General features: G+C 42.7%; 1 protein-coding gene across 5 annotated transcripts in view; it reads right to left on the reverse strand.

Annotated features, from left to right (window-relative positions):
* The window catches only part of LOC133542108 (plexin-A2-like), a 372,047-nt gene that overhangs the window by 334,124 nt on the left and 24,742 nt on the right, over positions 1-13,181 (reverse strand). The gene's annotated exons all lie outside the window — the stretch shown is intronic.

Below are 13,181 nucleotides of genomic sequence, written 5' to 3' on the forward strand. Positions count from 1 at the left end.
AGAGCTGGTCCACAGTTCCACGACCAGGACGAAAACCACACTGTTCCTCCTGAATCCGAGGTTCGACTATCCGGCGTAGCCTCCTCTCCAGTACACCTGAATAAACCTTATCGGGAAGGCTGAGGAGTGTGATCCCACGATAGTTGGAACACACCCTCCGGTCCCCCTTCTTAAAGAGAGGAACCACCACCCCGGTCTGCCAATCCAGAGGTACCGCCCCCGATGTCCACGCGATGCTGCAAAGTCTTGTCAACTAAGACAGCCCCACAGCATCCAGAGCCTTAAGGAACTCCGGGCGGATCTCGTCCACCCCTGGGGCCTTGCCACCGAGGAGCTTTTTAACTACCTCAGCAACCTCGGCCCCAGAAATAGGAGAGTCCACCACAGATTCCACAGGCACTGCTTCCTCATAGGAAGACGTGTTGGTGGGATTGAGGAGGTCTTCGAAGTATTCCTTCCACCTATCCACAACATCCGCAGTTGAGGTCAGCAGAACACCATCCGCACCATACACAGTGTTGATAGTGCACTGCTTCCCCTTCCTGAGGCGGCGTATGGTGGTCCAGAATCGCTTCGAAGCCGTCCGGAAGTCGTTTTCCATGGCTTCCCCGAACTCCTCCCATGTCCGAGTTTTTGCTTCTGCGACCGCTGAAGCTGCACACCGCTTGGCCTGTCGGTACCTGTCCACTGCCTCCGGAGACCTATAAGCCAAAAGGACCCGATAGTACTCCTTCTTCAGCTTGACGGCATCCCTCACCGCTGGTGTCCACCAAGGGGTTTTAGGATTGCCGCCCGACAGGCACCAACTACCTTGCGGCCACAACTCCGATCTGCCGCCTCGACAATAGCGGTGCGGAACATGGTCCACTCGGACTCAATGTCCAGCACCTGCCTCGTGACATGTTCAAAGTTCTTCCGGAGGTGGGAATTGAAACTTTGTCTGACAGGAGACTCTGCCAGACGTTCCCAGCAGACCCTCACAATGCGTTTGGGCCTGCCAGGTCTGTCCGGCATCCTCCCCCACCATCGCAGCCAACTCCCCACCAGGTGGTTATCGGTAGAAAGCTCCGCCCCTCTCTTCACCCGAGTGTCCAAAACATAAGGCCGCAAATCCGATGACACAACTACAAAGTCGATCATGGAACTGCAGCCTAGGGTGTCCTGGTGCCAAGTGCACATATTGACACCCTTATGCTTGAACATGGTGTTTGTTATGGACAAACCGTGACGAGCACAAAAGTCCAATAACAAAACACCACTCGGGTTCAGATCCGGGTGGCCATTCTTCCAATCACGCCTCTCCAGGTTTCACTGTCGTTGCCAACGTGAGCGTTGAAGTCTCCCAGTAGGACAAGGGAATCACCCAGGGGGAGCACTTTCCAGTACTCCCTCGAGTGTTCCCAAAAAGGGTGGGTACTCTGAACTGCTGTTTTGTGCGTAAGCACAAACAACAGTCAGGACCCGTCCCCCCACCCGAAGGCGGAGGGAGGCTACCCTTTCGTTAACCGGGTTGAACTCCAACGTACAGGCTTTGAGCCGGGGAGAAACAAGAATTGCCACCCCAGCCCGTCGCCTCTCACTGCCGGCAACGCCAGAGTGGAAGAGGGTCCAATCCCTCTCGAGAGAAGTGGTTCCAGAGCCCTTGCTGTGCGTTGAAGTGAGTCCGACTATATCCAGCCGGAATTTCTCGACTTCGCGCACTAGCTCAGGCTCTTTCCCCCCAGTGACGTGACGTTCCACGTCCCAAGAGCTAGCTTCTGTAGCCGAGGATCGGACCGCCAAGTGCCCTGCCTTCGGCTTCCGCCCAGCTCACATTGCACCCGACCTCTATGGCCCCTGCTATGGGTTGTGAGCCCATTGGAGGGGTGACCGACGTTGCCTCTTCGGGCTGTGCCCGGCGGGCCCCATGGGAACAGGCCCGGGGGTGGGACACGATGGCGAGCGCCTGGTGGCGGGGTCCCGGTGACCTGCGTCCGGGCGAGGGAAATCTGGGTCCATGCTTTTTCTTCTTCATAAAGGTCTTCGAGCTGCTCTTTGTCTGATCCCTCACCTAGAACCTGTTTGCCTGGGAGACCCTACCAGGGGGCTTTATGCCCCCGAACAACATAGCTCCTAGGATCATTGGGACACGCAAACTCCTCTACCACGATAAGGTTGCAGCTCAGAGAGGAGATATATATGTATATATATATATATATATTATATATATAGGGACGGCGTGGCGCAGTGGGATAGTGGCCGTGTGCAACCCGAGGGTCCCTGGTTCAAATCCCACTTAGTACCAACTTGGTCACATCCGTTGTGTCCTGAGCAAGACACTTCACCCTTGCTCCTGATGGGTGCTGGTTGGCGCCTTGCATTGCAGCTCCCTCCGTTAGTGTGTGAATGTGTGTGTGAATGGGTAAATGTGGAAGTAGTGTCAAAGCGCTTTGAGTACCTTGAAGGTAGAAAAGCGCTATACAAGTACAACCCATTTATCATTTATATATATATATATATATATATATATATATATATATGTGTGTGTGTGTGTGTGTATATATATATATTAATATATATGTATCCTCATGATATATATATATATTTATACATCAATCAATCAATCAATCAATGTTTACTTATATAGCCCTAAATCACTAGTGTCTCAAAGGGCTGCACAAACCACCACGACATCCTCGGTAGGCCCACGCAAGGAAAACTCACACCCAGTGGGACATCGGTGACAATAATGACCCAGTGGACGTCGGTGACAATGATGACTATGAGAACCTTGGAGAGGAGGAAAGCAATGGATGTCGAGCGGGTCTAACATGATACTGTGAAAGTTCAATCCACAATGGATCAAACACAGTCGCGAGAGTCCAGTCCAAAGCGGATCCAACACAGCAGCGAGAGTCCCGTTCACAGCGGAGCCAGCAGGAAACCATCCCAAGCGGAGGCGGATCAGCATCGCAGAGATGTCCCCAGCCGATACACAGGCAAGCAGTACATGGCCACCGGATCGGACCAGACCCCCTCCACAAGGGAGAGTGGGACATAGAAGAAAAAGGAAAGAAACGGCAGATCAACTGGTCTAAAAAGGGAGTCTATTTAAAGGCTAGAGTATACAAATGAGTTTTAAGGTGAGACTTAAATGCTTCTACTGAGGTGGCATCTTGAACTGTTACCGGGAGGTCATTCCAGAGTACTGGAGCCGAACGGAAAACGCTCTATAGCCCGCAGACTTTTTTGGGCTTTGGGAATCACTAACAAGCCGGAGTCCTTTGAACGCAGATTTCTTGCCGGGACATATGGTGCAATACAATCGGCAAGATAGGATGGAGCTAGACCGTGTAGTATTTTATACGTAAGTAGCAAAACCTTAAAGTCACATCTTAAGTGCACAGGAAGCCAGTGCAGGTGAGCCAGTACAGGCGTAATGTGATCAAACTTTCTTGTTCTTGTCAAAAGTCTAGCAGCCGCATTTTGTACCAACTGTAATCTTTTAATGCTAGACATGGGGAGACCCGAAAATAATACGTTACAGTAGTCGAGGCGAGACGTAATAAACGCATGGATAATGATCTCAGCGTCTTTAGTGGACAGAATGGAGCGAATTTTAGCGATATTACGGAGATGAAAGAAGGCCGTTTTAGTAACGCTTTTAATGTGTGCCTCAAAGGAGAGAGTTGGGTCGAAGATAATACCCAGATTCTTTACCGTGTCGCCTTGTTTAATTGTTTGGTTGTCAAATGTTAGAGTTGTATTATTAAATAGAGTTCGGTGTCTAGCAGGACCGATAATCAGCATTTCCGTTTTTTTGGCGTTGAGTTGCAAAAAGTTAGCGGACATCCATTGTTTAATTTCATTAAGACACGCTTCCAGCTGACTACAATCCGGCGTGTTGGTCAGCTTTAGGGGCATGTAGAGTTGGGTGTCATCAGCATAACAGTGAAAGCTAATACCGTATTTGCGTATGATGTCACTTAGCGGCAGCATGTAGATGCTGAAGAGTGCAGGGCCAGGACCGAACCCTGGGGAACTCCACACGTTACCTTAACGTAGTCCGAGGTCACATTGTTATGGGAGACACACTGCATCCTATCAGTAAGATAAGAGTTAAACCAAGACAGGGCTAAGTCTGACATACCAATTCGTGTTTGATACGTTCTAATAAAATATTATGATCGACGGTATCGAAAGCAGCGCTAAGATCGAGGAGCAGCAACATAGATGACGCATCAGAATCCATCGTTAGCAATAGATCATTAGTCATTTTTGCGAGGGCTGTCTCCGTGGAGTGATTTGCCCTGAAACCGGATTGAAAGGTTTCACATAGATTGTTAGACGCTAAGTGTTCATTTAACTGCTCCGCAACAATTTTTTCAAGGATTTTTGAAATAAAGGGAAGGTGAGACACCGGTCGGTAGTTTACCATGTATATATGTATATATATGTATATATATATATATATATATATATATATATATATATATATATATATATATATATATATATATATATATATATATAATATACCAAAATGGATACATGGATGATACAGCAGAGGATTGGGAGAATGTCATTTGGTCAGATGAAACCAAAATAGAACTTTTTGGTAAAAACTCAACTCGCCGTGTTTGGAGGAAGAAGAATACTGAGTTGCATCCCAAGAACACCCTACCTACTGTGAAGCATGGGGGTGGAAACATCATGCTTTGTGGCTGTTTTTCTGCTAAGGGGACAGGACGATTGATCCGTCTTAAGGAAAGAATGAATAAGGCCAAGTATCAAGAGATTTCGAGCCAAAACCTCCATCCATCAGTGAGAGCTTTGAATGGTTGACCAAATACTTATTTTCCACAATAATTTACAAATAAATTCTTTACAATTCCTACAATGTGAATTCCTGGATTTTTGCAAATTCTGTTTCTCACAGTTGAAGTGTACTTATGGTGACAATTACAGACCTCTGTCATTATTTTAAGTTGGAGAACTTGCACAATCGGTGGCTGACTAAATATTGACACACAAACATATATATATATATATATATATATATATATATATATATATATATATATATATATATATATATATATATATATATATATATATATATATATATATGTATATATATATATGTTTGTGTGTGTATATATGTATGTATATGTATATATACACACATATATATGTGTGTATATATGTATATATTAAGATATATATATTTATATATAGAGAGAGACAAAGGAGAGAGAGGCAAGAAAGAGAATGTATGTATGTATACATATATGTATATACTGTATGTATATGTGTACATACTCTATATAGAGACTCATGTATACACATTGAGTATTTACGCATATATTTATACTGTGGATTTTAATATGTTTATATATACTCTGTATGTATATATGTATATACATACTGTGTTTGTATATATCCTGTGTATGTTTGTAGATAAATAGATAGTACTTTATTGATTCCTTCAGAAGAGTTCCCTCAGGATAAAATAAATAAATAACATTTAGTCATACTTTTTGCGCATAAGAAACTTCTCAATGACTTAAGCTCCAGATTTCTTATGTTTGTTTGATATTGTCATTGATGCCACAAGTGTTGGAAAAGTGTATTACAACCTCAAAGAAACTTTATATGGTACATGGTGTAATAAGTGTGACCAGTAGATGGCAGTCACATATTAGAGATTTGTTTGGACTGCAGCTTGATGCCTGATTGATAAATTACGCTAGTAAGTACCCTTAAGCAAGCAACAATGTGTCATTGAGAATATAAGACATTACACACGGCGCTCAAAAATCCGTCAAAATGTTTTAGTACGACTTTTGGTAAGCTACCATAGTCAGTATGATAAAGTTGTGCTTCATCATACGTTATTTTATTGGCACTTATTAAGAGACATTATCTGGTGTTTTGTTTTGCAATATTTTACAAAACCAAATTTTCCTACCTTCTGGTACCTGCTGTTTTGTATTTGGGATACCGAAAATGTGCGCGTTTCCGCCATTGTAGTCAATAAGCTGCTTCCTATCCCCTTGTTGTGGGGCATTCATCCTCTACTGTTGCCATTTCTAATACAAAGTAGCATACACTTCTAACTTATATCCGTCAGTAGACTCGCTACAGAAGCGCTAAAAACTAGCTGTACAACAAAGATGGGGAAAGAAGACACTGTCCAAGTGGAGGCATGTAGACTAAACTCGAAGATGGTCGGTAAAACATCATCTATGCAACATTTTGAGCAAAGAATCACCATTACATTATATGTAGACCAAAAGGAAGTTTTTTAAATGTAGAAAAAAATCATAATATGACTCCCTTAATGCACCTTATACTCCGTTGCGCCCTGTGGTCCTAAAGATATGGTATTATAACTACAGTAAGTAGTTTGCTCCTTGCCGTTCTGTTGCTGTGTTGTGCAATATTATTGTTAATAAATGACTATGTGGTCGGAAAGTGATGTTTTCCACTCCACTCTCTCATGTATCTCAAATAATTTCGCAACTACTTAAAAAAAAGTACATAGGAGTTTTCAAATGAGTCTGAAGGCTTCTTGTTTCACTATCTGGCCTTTCTGAATCATTTCAGGGTTGCTTGAGCTCGCCTAAAAAGGGTTTAAAAGTATGTACAACACTGGTCATGCATAAAAATATAGCAATGCCTGATGGATATTCTTGTCTGTGGATCCGATCTCTCCATAACCACACGGCGTGGGGGGTTGCGGCGGTTGTTACACATGAGTGAGCTGGGAGGCCGCCAGCCGCAACACAACTTGACTTCCCAATGAATAAATGAAGGCAATTAGTGGATCTGTTTACAACGTTCTGGAGACGGAAGTAGGTCAAACGCGGCAGAGGGAGAACCGCACAGGCCGGGACCTTCCTCGGACCGTGTCGGGAGAATTAGGGCGCGGAAATGCCGTCTTTATTAGCGCTGACGTTTCCAGTCGACGTCATATTGGATCACAGAGGAGAGGCGGGTTTATTAGCAAAAGCAGTTTTGTGCTGGTCAGTCCATTGCGTTTTATCGCTGCGGCGGAGCAGCCCGGGGCCTTTATGACACACGCACGCACTCATGAACACACACATACACACACACACATTCTTGTATTTGTTACCTTCTTACGACCTCCGAAAAATGCTTACGTCTTTAAGACCACCCTTTCTGGATATATGAAGGTTTGTATTTATAACATTAATAATATATACACAATGTGTAAATTGAAAAAAAGGTAAGCTTTTAGTTACTTTGTGGTATGTTGGCCAGAGGAGGAACAATTATTTTTTTTACACACTCTTGTTATTTCATGTGTTGATCAGAGTGGGAGCACTTTTGAAACCGACACAAAATTGGGACCACCCCAATTTTGATAGAATTAACCACCAGTGTTGCAGATGAGACATTGACTATTAGATGTAATGGTTTTTTGTATTGGGACCATGATGTTGGTCCTAACTGGTTTAGCGGTCCTCATATGGACGGTGGCTTTCCTTGTTGATGTCTCAAGAAGGGTAGAAATACAAGAACATCCACACACACATGCTTGTATTTGTTACCTTCTTACGACCTCCGAAAAATGCATACGTCTTTAGGACCACCCTTTCTAGATATATAAAGATTTGTATTTATAAAATTAATAATATATACACTATATAAATATAAAAAAAGGTACACTTTTAGATACTTTTTAGTATTTTGGCCAGAGGGGGAGCACTTCAATTTTTACACACACTTGTTATTTCATAAAGTGCTCCCCCAGACGGGCAGCACTTTAAAACCAACACAAAATTGGTACCACCCTAATATTGTTAGATTCCACCACCAGGGGTGCAAATAAGACATCCTCTATTAGATGCAATGGTTTTCCGTATTGGGACCATGATTTATCTCCCAACTTGTTCACACCTCCTCATATAGAAGGTACTTTTCCTTGTTGATGTCTCAAGAAGGGCAGAAATACAAGAACACAAACACATACACACACACACATTCTTGTATTTTTTTACTTTTTTACAACCTCCGATAAATGTCTACGTATTTGGGACCACCCTTGCTAGATATATACAGATTTGTATTTATACCATTAATAATATATACACATATGTAAATACATAGATAGTACTTTGATTCTTTCAGGAGAGTTCCATCAGGAAAATTAAAATGGAAAAGAACGTAAGCTTTCAGTTACTTTTTGGTATGTTGGCCAGAGGGGGCCACTTAATTTTTTACACACACTTGTTATTTCATTTCTTGTTCAGAGTGGGAGCACATTTAAAACCAACACAAAATTGGGACCACCCTAATTTTGACAGAATTCACCACCAGGAGCGCAAATTAGACATTCTCTATTAGATGCAATGGTTTTTTGTACTGGGACCATGATGTTGGTCCTAGCTTGTTTAGTGGTCCTCATACGGACGGTGTTTTTCCTTGTTGATGTCTCAAGAAGGGTAAGAATACAAGAACATCCACACACACACACACACACACACACACACACACACACACACACACACACACACATTCTTGTATTTGTTACCTTCTTAAGACCTCCGAAAAATGCCTACGTCTTTAGGACCACCCTTTCTAGATATATAAAGATTTGTATTTATAACATTATTAATATATAAACACTGTATAAATAGACAAAAAGGTTAGCTTTTAGTTACTTTTTGGTATGTTGGCCAGAAGGGGGAGCACTTCAATATTCACACACACTTGTTATTTCATATGTTGACCAGAGGGAAAGCCCTTTTAAAAGCAACACAAAATTTGGACCACGCTAATTTTGATAGATTTCACCACCAGGGGTGCAAATGAGACATCCTCTATAAGATGCAATGGTTTTCTGTATTGGGACCATGATTTATGCCCTGACTTGTTCACACCTCCTCATATGGAAGATCCCTTTCCTTGCTGATGTCTCAAGAAGCATTGAATACAAGATCATCCACACACGCACACACACACACACACACACACACATTCTTGTATCTGTTACTTTCTTACGACCTCCGAAAAATGCCTACCTCTTTAAAACCACCCTTGCTAAATATATAAATATTTGTATTTATAACATGAACAATATATACACACTATGTAAATGGGAAAACAGGTAAACTTTGAATTACTTTTTGGTATGTTAGCAAGAAGGGGAGCACTTCATTTTTTACACACACTTGTTATTTCATATGTTGACCAGAGGGGGAGCACTTTTAAACAGTTCTTATTTCATATGTTGACCAGAGGGGGAGCACTTTTTAAAACCACACAAAATTGGGAACACCCTAATTTTAATAGAGTTCACCACCAGGGGTGCAAATGAGACATTCGCTATTAGATGCAATTGTTTTCCGTTGATTTATGTCCTAACTTGTTCACCGGTCCTCATATGGAAGGTACTTTTCCTTGTTGATGTCTCAAGAAGGGATGAATACAAGAACACACACACACACACACACACACACACACACACACACACACACACACACACACACACACACTCACACACACACACACACACACACACACACACACACACACGTACACACACACGCACTCACACACACACAGTCCTCCGACAGCAGAGTGTAGCATGAATGCTCATACTATACATGCATTTTGATGCCACACAATTAAAATGTGTGACTTATGGCCTGTGCTTAATTTTCACTATCAGAGATGGCTTCTTTCTTCCCTGCCATTGTTTCATATATCGCTGAGCATCGTTAGCAAAATTCACATATTTCTTACAGCGCTGCTTGGGAACATACCTTAAATTATTTCCAATTATTATGACAACTAATGTTTTAACTTTAATGATGATCTGAAGTAAATGACACTGTGTAAAGAAAACTACTGTGGAACCTCGATGTATGAACGTCATTGGTCCTTGAACAGGGTTCATAAATAGAACACTTTGTATATTGAAGCAAATTTCCCCATAAGAAACAAAGTAAATATGAATAATGGCCTGCAGCCTTGACAAAAGTCCATATTTTAGTGGAGATTTGTACACGTTGAATACAATTTAAAGTGCTTTATAGTACTGTATATCACAGGTGTCAAACTGTCACATATGGTTGGTTTAGAGTGGCCCGCCAAGTCTTTTTATGTGGTCCGCTGTGATATTTTATGTGGTCTTGTTGCAACGTTTTATGTGGGTCCGATACATCATTTTATCTAGCCTGCCATATTATTTTATGTGATTTGCTGCTTTAATTTATTTGGCCCACTACGTTGTTTATTTGTGGCTTACTACCGGTACATCATTATTTTTGGCCTGCAGCTTTATTTTATGTGATATGCCGGATTAATTTACGTGGCCCACCACATCATTGTATGTTGCTCACTACATTATTTTCATGTGGCCTGACACATCGTTTTATATTGCCTGCCGCATAATTTCATGTGATAAGCCAAATTAATTTTTATTTGGCCCACCACATTATTTTATGTTGCCTGCCGCATCATTTCATGTGATATGCTGTTTTAATTTATGTCTCACCACGTCATTTTATGTTGCCTCCCGCTTAATTTTATGTTGTATGTCGCTTTAGTTTATGTGCCCCGCCACATTATTTTACCTGGCCTGTTGGACCATTTTATATGATAACTTATGTGGCCCACCACATTAATTTTATGTGGCCCACCACAATAATTTTACGTGGCCTGACACATTATTTTATGTTGCTTGCCGCATCATTTCCTATGATATGCCACATTTAATTTAAGTGGCCTACTACATTATTTTTATGTGGCTTGACAAATGATTTTATGTTGCTTGCCACATCATTTCATGTGATATGCCAAATGAATTTGCGTGGCCTACTACAACACTACTACGTTATCTGCCATTTATCTTCCAGTGTGGCTTACATACGGAAAGCATGTTTTCCTGATATATAGTGGATGCGTTTTATATACCGGTGCGCTCCATAGTCGGGAAAATGCGGTACGTCCTTTAATGCCTGACTGATTGCCAACTAATCAGTATGTATTCGTATCTTTTGACCAATGCACTAACAAACGCCTTTCTGGAATAAACCCTCTGCTTCAAGTATAAACCTAAATAAGCAACCTCGACCATTATTTGGGGAAATACAGCCATTTCCTCCAAACAGCAGCAACTATCCCCGGCAGTATTCAGATTAACGAGGCGTGCTGTAAACAATGCAACACAATGTAAATAAATTTATTCGCTTAGCTAGCACGCCTGGATGTTCCGCAGTGATCCCCCCGCCCATCCACCCTCTCCTTATCCGACAAATAAAAGCTGCGATTGCCTTTTTTCTTTCGGGTCCCCTGCTGCCTGCTTTATTGGTCAGCGCAGACTCTGTGCGCTTCAGGACTCCCCGGCCTGCCACTAATCTATGCGCTATCGCGACGGAGGACGCCCGCCGGAAGCGCTAAAATGGCACTATGTCATGGCGACGCGCTCCGCTTCTAATAAGCGGAGAACGCTGGCGGGGAGTGGAGGCTGAGGCAAATGTGACACGAGGGGACAATTCCGACACATCGCCACAACACAGGCGGCAGCCTCCCCCGGCGTGGCATGCCATTATCTGCAGCCGCATGCATTATACATGTAGATACAGGACTCTATCTGAAATTGCTGTTCGGAAAAAGCGTCCAGATGAAGGGCACAGTCAGATTTAGCCATGCGTGCCTCTCCCCCCGCCTCTGTCTCCGCTCCTCCATAAATCTGGATGTCGGTCCTACCCTGGTTAATGGTGACCTCAAGCGGGCTGCTCGGGCCCGCCGTTGCATATGTGATGAGCGACGGCATGGAAGGCAATGTGACCTCCAGTTCTGTGATAAAAACCCACACAGAGGCTCTTCTATAATTCAAAAGAAGAAGACACGGGCCGCCTTGGAGCAGCGCAGGGTATGCGGGGAGGCGACGCATCACCTGCTGCATCAGCTGGGGTTTAATGTCGCTTAAGTGCATGAAGGAGTTAGCCCACAATAGGGATGGCGGACATCCATGGACAGAGAATACGCCAGACATGGGCCGTTAAGCTTTACAATCTGGCCCGCCGGACATTCCCAAATCATTTTTTTAGATCTTTAAGATCAAAACGGTAGCTGCTATTATGATGTGCAGTGATGTTTAGGAATGATTGCAAGTCTTTATACAAAGTACAAAACCCAAAACCGGTGAAGTTGGCACGTTGTGTAAATTGTAAATAAAAACAGAATACAATGATTTGCAAATCCTTTTCAACTTATATTCAATCAAATAGACTGCAAAGACAAGACATTTAATGTTCCAAATAATCATTAACTTAGAATTTACTGGCGGAAACACATTGCAAAGAAATTGTCAGAGGAGCATTTTCACCACTGTGTTACATGGCCTTTCCTTTTAACAACACTCAGTAAACGTTTGGGAACTAAGGAGACACATTTTTGAAGCTTTTCAGGTGGAATTATTCCCCTTGATGTAAAGCTTAAGTTGTTCAACCGTCTGGGGTCTCCGTTGTGGTATTTTAGGCTTCATGTTGCGCCACACTTTGTCAATGGGGAACAGGTCTGGACTACAAGCAGGCCAGTCTAGTAGCAACACTCCTTTACTATGAAGCCACGCTGTTGTAACACATGGTTTGGCATTGTCATGCTGAAATAAGCAGGGGCGTCCATGATAACGTTGCGTGGATAGCAACATATGTTGCTTCAAAACCTGTATGTACCTTTCAGCATTAATAGTGCCTTTACAGATGTGTAAGTTACCCATGCCTTGGCACTAATACACCCCCATAACATCACAGATGCTGGCTCTTGAGCTTTGCGCATAGTACAATCCGGATGGTTCTTTTCCTCTTTGGTCCGGAGGACACGACGTCCACAGTTTCCAAAACAATTTGAAATATGGATTCGTCAGAGCACTTTTCCACTTTGCAGCCGTCCATCTTAGATTTGTTGACAAAGTGGTGACCCTCGCCCCATCCTTGTTTGTTAATGACTGAGCATTTCATGGAAGCTGCTTTTATACCCAACCATGACACCCACCTGTTTCCAATTACCCTGTTCACCTATGGGATGTTTCAAATAAATGTTTGATGAGCATTCCTCAACTTTCTCAGTCTTTTTTGCCACTTGTGCTACATTTTTTAAACATGTTGCAGGCATCAAATTCCATATGAGCTAATATTAGCAAAAAATATACACTAAATTGGCCC

This window comes from Nerophis ophidion, linkage group LG02 (genome assembly GCF_033978795.1).
Source record: "Nerophis ophidion isolate RoL-2023_Sa linkage group LG02, RoL_Noph_v1.0, whole genome shotgun sequence".
In the NCBI taxonomy this organism is placed as follows: Eukaryota; Metazoa; Chordata; class Actinopteri; order Syngnathiformes; family Syngnathidae; genus Nerophis; species Nerophis ophidion.